Here is a 10666-nt window from a genome sequence, read left to right on the forward strand (position 1 = left end):
GTTATAGTCTTCCTCACAAGCCTGCCTCTAGACTAGATGACGCAATACATGTTTCTAATGCACACGCGCACGTTGAACGATTGTGGGAGTTGTAGTCTCCCTCTTCTCCAGGCCATCTTGCCTTGCAGGGCTGGGAGGTGTCTGTTCGAAAGGAGTCTGATCACTGATTAGGGAACTGACCTCTCCCCTTTTATGCTGATGCTTATAGCTGCTGAAGCTGCGATGGGAATTGCTGCCTTTTCATGCTTGCAGACCCTGTGCAAACACACTTACCTAGCACAGTTGTGGGGTTTTAACTTGGGATGTCTGACCCTACTGGACAAACACCAGACTTTTCTTCCATGCGTGGGGGTGAAGCTGCATGTCCATACTCAGTCACCACATGGTGATCTTGAGTCAGGATGTGGTGCATTGTGTTGTTCTCTGATGACACAACACTGGTGTCATGATGCAATATTGTTAAATTGCAGCTAACCATTACAACATCAAAAAGAGTCAGTATGATGAAGAAAAACAACAGTTCCCGGACCCACCCTTGGATATTTCTGGCATTTCCAAATCGCTGCTGCCAGGAGAATGTCACAAATCCAATAAAATCTGGATAATCCCAGGAAAATTGCTTAAGGTGGCAATTCTGAAGGAAGGGAGCTCAATAAAATATTTGCATCTTTTCTCAGACATGCCTTCCACAAAGATGGCTGCTGAGCCCAGCAAGTTAACCCTCTAATTATCTATCAGCAGGATAAATTGTTCTAGGGAGAGACAGAAAAATATAATACAAGTGTGACTGCAATCAAACTTCTACTAATTCTGGTATATAGTACCTAGGAACCATAGGTTGCTGCATTAGAAATAGGTAGGTAGCTTGATTAAGATGATGATGAAAAGTGCTATAAAGTGGTAAATATTATAAGGATTATTATGAAACTCTCACAGGTAAAATGTCCTTAACTAGATTTAAAGAAAGTAACTCATATATTACATGAAGTATGAGCTACTGGGCTGAATTTGTGTGGTGGGCATGTGTTCAAATACCACCAAAGTAGGTTTTTTAAATTAAAGAAAAAAAGAAGCCAAAGAAAATGATATTGGGAAAAAGTTCTCCAGTGAGTTCTGCTAGCCTGTGAAATGTGGACTGGACTAAATGGAACTCATCATGGACTAGGGCATTATGTAATGTGAGTAGGGGTAGCAGACTCTGACCTTATATAAAATAAAAATAAGAAATTGAATGTATTAATTGCTATTATGCTAGTGCCTAGAGATCAACAGAGAATTGTACAAACACAGAGTAGTAGGCAGTCCTGCCCTGAAGAGTTTACAATATAGCAGACAAAACAAATACAGAGTAGGGGAAAGGGATAGAAATTATCAGAAATTAACAAACGTAGGGTTCTTCCCAATGCTCCTGTGACAAGTGGTTTGCAGCTTCTGAATAGATAGACAAATGGATTAGGAAAACAGATAAGAGAACTGCAACCCAAATTTAGCTTCTGAACTTTCACTGGATGGTACATTTGTGGGGTGAGGGGAAGGAAGGGCAGTCCTGAAGTCCTTACTCTGGCAAAATTCTGTTGGCTTCAGTGGGACCTTTGCCTCAGGCTCGAGCTCTCTTAGCAGAATTACAATTCACCAGATACATGTATATGACAAAAAGAAAAGGAGTACTTGTGGCACCTTAGAGACTAACCAATTTATTTGAGCGTAAGCTTTCGTGAGCTACAGCTCACTTCATCGGATGCATGCAGTAGAAAATACAGTGGGGAGATTTTATATAACACCCATTGTTTCATGTTCTCTGTGTATACAAAATCTCCCCGCTGTATTTTCCGCTGAATCCATCCGACAAAGTGAGCCGCAGCCCACGAAAGCCCACACTCCAACAAATTCGCTAGTCTCCAAGGTGCCACAAGCCCTCCCCCTCCTTCCGCGGACACAGACCAACACGGCTGCCACTCTGAAACTTGTCGTTATTACTGTTGCTGAAGAGGCCGAAGGTCCCAGTGGGGAACGGGGCCCCCTGTTGCCAAGCGCTGCACAGACACAGAGACAATTCTGGCCTCGAGGGGCTTGGCAGCCACAGACGTGAGCAGGGGGTTGGGGGAAGAGAGAGGAGAGGGTCACAGATACAACACTCTGTATCTATGTGCCAGAAAATCCATGGCAAGAAAACACACACCTGAAGGTGAGACCCTCTACCCACTCTCTTTACAATGTGTATGATAATCAAGGTGGGCCATTTCCAGCACAAATCCAGGTTTTCTCCCCCCCTCCCCCTTTTTTTTTTTTTTCCCAAAAACCACACACACAAACTCACTCTCCTGCTGGTAATAGTTCATCCAAAGTGACCACTCTCCTTACAATGTGTATGAAAATCAAGGTGGGCCATTTCCAGCACAAATCCAGGTTTTCTCATCCCCCACCCCCATACACACACAAACTCACTCTCCTGCTGGTAATAGTTCATCCAAAGTGACCACTCTCCTTACAATGTGTATGAAAATCAAGGTGAGCCATTTCCAGCACAAATCCAGGTTTTCTCACACACACCCCCCCGCCCACACACACAAACTCACTCTCCTGCTGGTAATAGCTCATCCAAACTGACCACTCTCCTTACAATGTGTAAGGAGAGTGGTCAGTTTGGATGAGCTATTACCAGCAGGAGAGTGAGTTGGGGGGAGGGTGAGAAAACCTGGATTTGTGCTGGAAATGGCCCAACTTGATTATCATACACATTGTAAGGAGAGTGGTCACTTTAGATAAGCTATTACCAGCAGGAGAGTGGGGTGGGAAGAGGTGTTGTTTCATGGTCTCTGTGTATATGATGTCTTCTGCAGTTTCCACGGTGTGCATCCGATGGAGTGAGCTGCGGCTCGCGAGGACTTGTGCTCAGATGGATTGGTTGGTCTCTGGGGTGCCGCGGGTACTCCTTTTCTTTTTGCGAGTGCAGACTGGCATGGCTGTTACTCTGAAACCTTTAAATAGAGACTGTTCTGCAGCTGCTCGGCATGTTAGACCTCATCCTGCTGGAGATGGATTAGTGGGCAGAGTGCAGGTGAGAAGGTGTAAGGGGCAGCGAACAGGCCATGTCCATTGGCTACACAAGGGACTCTCCCTGGCACAGGCCTTCATTGTTGCAGAGTGATGACTAGGCAGTGACCTCAGGACGCTCCCTGCCCAGTGCCTGCAGGGGCAGCAGGTGAATTCTGCAGAAATGCAGTGCAGTAGAATAGCCCAGCATGCGAATGGAGGGTCTCAGTGACGGGAAGGCAGGTGGTGGGTATCAGTGAGGGGGGAGGGCGGGGGGAGGGTCTCAGTGAGGGAGGAGGGTGGGTAGAGGGTCTCACCTTCAGGTGTGTGTTTTCTTGCCATGGATTTTCTGGCACACAGATACAGAGTGTTGTATCTGTGACCCTCTCCCCTCTCTTCCCCCAACCCCCTGCTCACGTCTGTGGCTGCCAAGCCCCTCGAGGCCAGAATTGTCTCTGTGTCTGTGCAGCGCTTGGCACCAGGGAGCCCCATTCCCCACTGGGACCTTCAGCCTCTTCAGCAACAGTAATAATGACAAGTTTCAGAGTGGCAACCATGTTGGTCTGTGTCCGCGGAAGGAGGGGGAGGGCTTGTGGCACCTTGGAGACTAGCAAATTTGTTGGAGCGTGGGCTTTCGTGGGCTGCGGCTCACTTCGTCGGATGGATTCAGTGGAAAATACAGCGGGGAGATTTTGTATACACAGAGAACATGAAACAATGGGTGTTATATAAAATCTCCCCACTGTATTTTCTACTGCATGCATCCGATGAAGTGAGCTGTAGCTCACGAAAGCTTACGCTCAAATAAATTGGTTAGTCTCTAAGGTGCCACAAGTACTCCTTTTCTTTTTGTGAATACAGACTAACACGGCTGTTACTCTGAAACCATGTATATGACAGGTATTCTTCTCTCCTTCTCCATCACGGGCACTTCAGCCAAAAACACAAAACTTTTACACATATAGTTTATCAAGAGTTAACAGGAAATCATCTTCTCAGTCCTCATCTGTCTCTTCTCCCCTCCCTGCTTCCTTCAGTCCTCTAGCAACAAGCATATCTTTGTCTGTTCATATAATATTGCCACTGCAGGTTCAAGAACCTTCTCCTCTGTAGCTCCCGCCATTTGAAACAGGCAGCTTCTTGTGTCTCTCTGCCTCTCCAAACCCTCTTACACAACTCAGCTGAAAAAACTACTTTTTCTCCCTTGCTTCTGGATCTCATTCTCTCTCTCTGCTTTGATATATTATTTAATGATGTATGGTAAGTAGATTATGCAACTTTGTCAAGTGCTTTGAGATACAGTTTTTATGAAAGCTGTTGCTAAAAATTGTTGTGTAAAATTGTACCTGAGCAATCTGCCTCAACTTGAATACATGCTCCACTGGTTTCCTTGCTCTCCCTGCTTATTCCTTTTGCAGCTAAGGCCTGGGCTACACTAAAAAATTAGGTCAACACCCCGAGTGACATAGTTAAGCCAACCTAACCCTGAGTGTAGACAGTGTTAGGTCAATGGAAGAATTTTTCTGTTGACCTAGCTACCAACTTTCGGGGAGGTGAATTACCATCCTCTGCCAACAGGAGAAACACTCCTGTCAGTGTAGGTAGTGTCTACATTGACACACTACAGAGGTGCAGTAGCATTTCAAGTTTAGAGAAGCCCTGATCAATCTTTCCTCTTTGCAGACAATAACCCACTTTTGTTAGTAGGTGTTTATTATAGTTTTCTGGATATAAGCAGCGACCCAGTTCATTTGAATCCTTTTTTGCTTTCTCCCCGAACTTGCATCTCGTTGCAGTTTAATTGTGAGGTGTGAGTTTGGCTAATTTAGTGTTTGTGAAACTAAATGGTTATTTACACTGGTGTTGCATGCTTGAAGTCAATAACGATACAAGATTCTCAAATAACAGGCTCAAATGGAATCATGATGATTATGATTGACAGCTGTGGTCATTATGATTGACAGCTGTGGCAACTGGCAGTTTTTACTGAGTTAAAAACATCTTTCAATAGATCCTTATTTCACCCATTACAGAAAACTTCAGCAATAATAAGTACCTCTTATCAATCATAGAATGTAATTAAATCATAGGCACCCCTTACCAATTACCCAGTCTTGTTTATACCATATTTCTATTCAGGCTGTCAAGTGATTAAAAAAATTAATCACGATTAATTGTGCTGTTAATAATAGAATACCAATTATTTAAATATTTTTGGATGTTTTTCTACATTTTCAAATATATTGATTTCAGTTACAACACAGAATACAAAGTGTACAGTGCTCACTTTATATTTATATTTTATTACAAATATTTGCACTGTAAAAAACAAAAGAAATAGTGTTTTTCAATTCACCCAGTACAAGTACTGTAGTCCAAACTCTTTATCATGAAAGTTGAACTTACAAATGTAGAATTATGTACAAAAAAATAACTGCATTCAAAAATAAAACAATGTAAACTTTAGAGCCTACAAGTCCATGCTTCAGCCAATCACTCACACAAACAAGTTTGGTTACAATTTGTGGGAGATGCTGCTGCCCATTTCTTGTTTACAATGTCACCTGAAAGTGAGAACAGGCGTTTATATGGCACTGTTGTAGCCTGTGTTGCAAGATATTTATGTGTCAGATGTGCTAAAGATTCACATATCCCTTCATGCTTCAACCACCATTCCAGAGGACATGCATCCATGCTGATGATGGGTTCTGTTCGAAAATGATCCAAGCAGAGTGGACTGACACATGTTCATTTTCATCATTGGAGTCAGATGCCACCAGCAGAAGGTTGATTTTCTTTTTTGATGGTTCGGGTTCTGTAGTTTCTGCATCAGAGTGTTGCTCTTTTAAGACTTCTGAAAGCATGCTCCACACCTCATCATTCTCAGAGTTTGGACGGCACTTCAGATTCTTAAATCCTGGGTCGAGTGCTGTTCTGTTTTTAGAAATCTCACATTGGTACCTTCTTTGCATTTTTTCAAATCTGCTGTGAAAGTGTTCTTAAAACAAACATGTGCTGGGTCATCATCCGAGACTGCTATAACATGAAATATGTGGTGTAATGAAGGTAAAACAGAACAGGAGGACATACAATTCTCCCCCAAGGAGTTCAGTCACAAATTTAATTAACACATTATTTTTTTAACGAGTATCATAGAATCATAGAAGATTAGGGTTGGAAGAGAGATCATCTAGTCCAACCCCCTGCTCAAAGCAGAACCAATCCCCATCTAAATCATCCCAGCCAGGGCTTTGTCAAGCCAGGCCTTAAAAACATCTAAGGATGGAGATTTCACCACCTCCCTAGGTAACCCATTCCAGTGCTTCACCACTCTCCTAGTGAAATAGTTTTTCCTAATATCCAACCTAGACCTCCCCCACTGCAACTTAAGACCATTGCTCCTTGTTCTGTCATCTGCTACCACTGAGATTATCAGCATGGAAGCATGTCCTCTGGAATGGTGGCTGAAGCATGAAGGGGCATATGAATGTTTAGTATATCTGGCACGTAAATACCTTGCCGTGCTGGCTACAAAAGTACCATGCAAACACCTGTTCTCACTTTCAGGTGACATTGTAAATAAGAAGCAGGCAGAAGTATCGCCCGTAAATGTAAACAAACTTGTTTGTCTTAGCGATTGGCTGAACAAGAAGTAGGACTGAGTGGATTTGTAGGCTGTAAAGTTTTACATTGTTTTGTTTTTGAGTTAAGTTATGTAACAAAAAAAATCTACATTTGTAAATTACACTTTCACAATAAAGAGATTGCACTACAGTACTTGTCTGAGGTGAATTGAAAAATACTATTTCTTTTATCATTTTACAGTGCAAATATTTGTAATAAAAATAATAATTTAAAGTGAGCACAGTACACTTTGTATTCTGTGTTGTAATAGAAATCAATATATTTGAAAATGTAGAAAAACATCCAAAATATTTAATACATTTCTATTGGTATTCTATTGTTTAACAGTGCGATTAATCACTTACTTGGGGCTTCTCCCCACACCAAGTCCTACCACATAGTTCAAGCCAGACCTGCTGCCTTTGCTGTTATTTCGGTACTGAGCTCCCCATGACATTCTGATTTTTAAAATCAGCACAATATCAATAAAGTAAACATGAGATGGATTAAGAACTGACTAACTGAAAGATTTCAGATAGTAGTTGTTAAAGAGCAGCCTTCATCAAATGTGGGTATTTTTACTGGGGTCCCGCAGGGATCAGTTCTATGCCTGATGCAATTCAACATTTTAATCAATGATCTGGAAGTAAATGTAAAATCACTGCTGATAAAATTTTTAGATGACAGAAAGATTGTTAGAGTGGTAAATACTGAGGAGGACAGGGCAGTGATACAGAATGATCTAGCTCACATGGTAAACTGGACCCATTTAAACAAAAGAGACTTTACTACAGCCAGATGCAAAGTTATACATCTAGGAACAAGGAATACAGGCTATACCTACAGAATGGGGGAAAGCAGCAACTCTGAAAATAATGTAGGGTGTCATAGTGGACAAGCAGCTCAACATGAGCTCCCGTGCAAAGGTGTGGTAAAAAGGAATAATGTGGTTCTTGGATGTATAAGCAGGAATAGTGAGTAGGAAGGGGGTGATTTTACCTCTGTATATGGTATTGGTGAGACCGATCCTGAAATACTGTGTATTGTTCTGGTGACCACATTTTAAAAAGGATATTAAAAAATTGAAGAGGGTGCAAAAAAGAGCCAAAAAATCATTTGAGGGCTGGAAAAAACACCTCACAGTGAGGGACTTAAAGAGCTCAATCTGTTCAGTTTACCAGAAGGAAGATTGAGAGGTGACTTTACTACAGTATATAAGTAACCTTCAACGGGAGAAAATAGCAGGTTCTAAAGGGCTCTTTAATCTACCAGTTAAATGCATAATATTAACCAACAGCTGGAAGCTGAAGACAGACAAATTCAAATTAGAAATTAGGCACACGATTTTAACTGTGAGGGTGGCTAATCATTGGAACAGACCACAAACAGAAGTAGTAGTTTCCGCATCTCGTGATGTTTTCAAATCAGACTGGATGCTGTGCTGGAAGGTATGCTTTAGTCAGACATGAGTTATAAGTTTTCCCTTGCAAATTGAAACATATGTAAACCTACCTCCATCTAGATAAAAGGTGGAATCCACAGTGTAACCTTGCCCATGACCTGATTTTTTTTACATAATGGAATAGCAGCACCACAAGCTTCACCTATACCCCAAAGTGACCCTCTCTAGGCTGTTCGATTTCTGTAGACTGTCCCTGGCTGCTTTGTCATGGCTGCCAAAAAAGGACAATCAGTACCAATTATTCTGGTGGTTTCTGTGGTACAGACACCAGAACAGGATTGCTATACACCTATTCCTTGGTAGACAACTTTCTGACTCACAAAATAGTTGTATGGAGTCCTTTGGGGTAGATCAGAGCTGTTAAATTACAGATACCCTTGGTCTGTACTTCAGTACTCTTCACATCTGGCAAATGCAGAATGTGAGTGTCTCATTAAATATCTTGTAACAAATGACGATTACCACATAATGCAATGTAATAAGTTATTGCTGATACCAGATATCTGTATTCTTAGCAGTCGCTCTGCTAAGTAGCATAAAAATGATCAAAATAAATTACAATTCTCAGGTCAGCGGATAAATTATTTCATGGATAAACTGCCAAACAGAAAAATTAAAAAGAAAAGTCTTATCTCAGGCAGAAAGGTTCAGCCACATTGGCAACCCTTGTGCTTTACATTTTTCCAAAGGTTACAGGCAGCATTCAAAAGAAATAATTACATCTGGGGAAAAATAGGGTCACAGGGCCCATTAGTGCTTTTGTCAAAGTCTCTAATTCTTTGAGCTGCATGTGTATTATCTGGGATCATTGAAAGGGATGCTGGGTTTAATTTCTGTAATTTGTTACACTTTGGAGGAAAGTGAAATAATTCAGGAAAACAATAATAATCTCATGCATTTCCATAGTGCCTTCCAGGACTCCAGAGTGGTTTGCAAAGTAGATGCTGGTAGTATTTCGTCCACTGCTGATATGAAGCCTCCTCAAAAGTGAAACACGATGGCTTAGCAACAGCATGGAACAGCCTCGAACAGGAAGTGAAGGAGAATCCCGTAACCAATTGAAACTGCCAGGAATTTATGGAGGTGGAACATAATTACCCAAGCTGGAATTTATCCAGGACACAGGGTCAAACTCTTTGACTGTTATGAAAAGTGCCAGAGGCTATTCAAAGACCACAAGATTGGTTTTACATCTCATTGAAAACATAGCAACTCAAGGAACACAGCAGCTCTAAGGCCACACTCAGGTATTGGGTCACTACTAACTCAATGGGAAGATCAGCTCCGACTGAATTACCAAATGCAGCAGGTAGGTTTTCTTTGGAGGTACCCCCTCCAGTACTGATGTAGTCTAGCCCTAGTAGTGACAAGATCCCAGTGGAGATGGGATGGCTGCCATTACACAGACAGCTATGTGCTTTCCATTAGCTGTGTAAAGATGACACATTTGAGTCCTTTATTTAAAGTTGGACCTGATGAACCTAATGTCTCCTTTTGTGTCTTTGCCCCACAATTTGCATGAGTTTGACCCAGTGAAAGCCCTCTGAAGGCATGTTAACCTGTACTACGGAACAATATCCAGATGGTGTTGTTCCGTGTTACCCATCTTGGTGTGCCCATTCATCAGTCCTACAGCCATGCAATGCTATAATATTATAGATGTTGTAATATAATTTCATCTGGTGACCTGAATTAATAGAGCCTGAAAATATTTCTGAAACAGATTTCTAGTAACCCTGGGCTCGAGGGGCCAGATTGTTAGCTGATGTCAATTGGCATAGCTCCACTGACTTCAACAGAGCTACAAACATTTATACCAGCAGAGGATCTGGCTCAATATTTACCTCACTAGCCACCCACAGCAGATCATGACAGATCACAGACATTAGGAAGGGCCGACTGGATCATCCAATCCTTCCCACTGCGCTATTTGCAAAGCCATCATCTACCCCAGAATGCTCTCTGGTTAGGGCTCAGACTATTCCACTAGGACCCCAAGGTCACAGGATCACATGTTCTGTGAGTTCCTTTTGATCTCTCCTCTCCCTGTACTCCAGGGAGGGCTGGTACCAGAGAGACTTTTCAGATTTCTTTAGATATCTCTTTAATCAAAAGGAATTTATGAGAGAGAGAGAAAAGTGGATGAGGCTGATTCATTGCAGGGAAGGCCAAAATGCCCTACCATCTTCTCTTCACACAATCTGACTGAACTCTTCCCACGGTGGCTCTGGGGCAGCAAGGCTGTGAGCACTGTGGGTGTGTTTCAATGTCTCAGACTTGTTGCTTTATTCACATAAGGGATGCATATTTACCAAAAATCAAAGGAAATGTTTTTTCCTATTTCTTGGCCATTTGGGATACTCTGAGATTTATTTTATTCACTAGTTGAAAGGAAAATGGAATCAAAGATAGCATCTTTATTCTGTGCCAAGCTCTTTCTTGTGTACCCCAGCGTAGGCTCACACAAAAGAGCTCTGACCACTCTAACTAGGTGCTTATTCTAAATATAGAATGGTTTAGCTTTGGTTACATAATTGCCTAGCGCAC

The sequence above is a fragment of the Eretmochelys imbricata genome, chromosome 6 (assembly GCF_965152235.1).
Source record: "Eretmochelys imbricata isolate rEreImb1 chromosome 6, rEreImb1.hap1, whole genome shotgun sequence".
In the NCBI taxonomy this organism is placed as follows: Eukaryota; Metazoa; Chordata; order Testudines; family Cheloniidae; genus Eretmochelys; species Eretmochelys imbricata.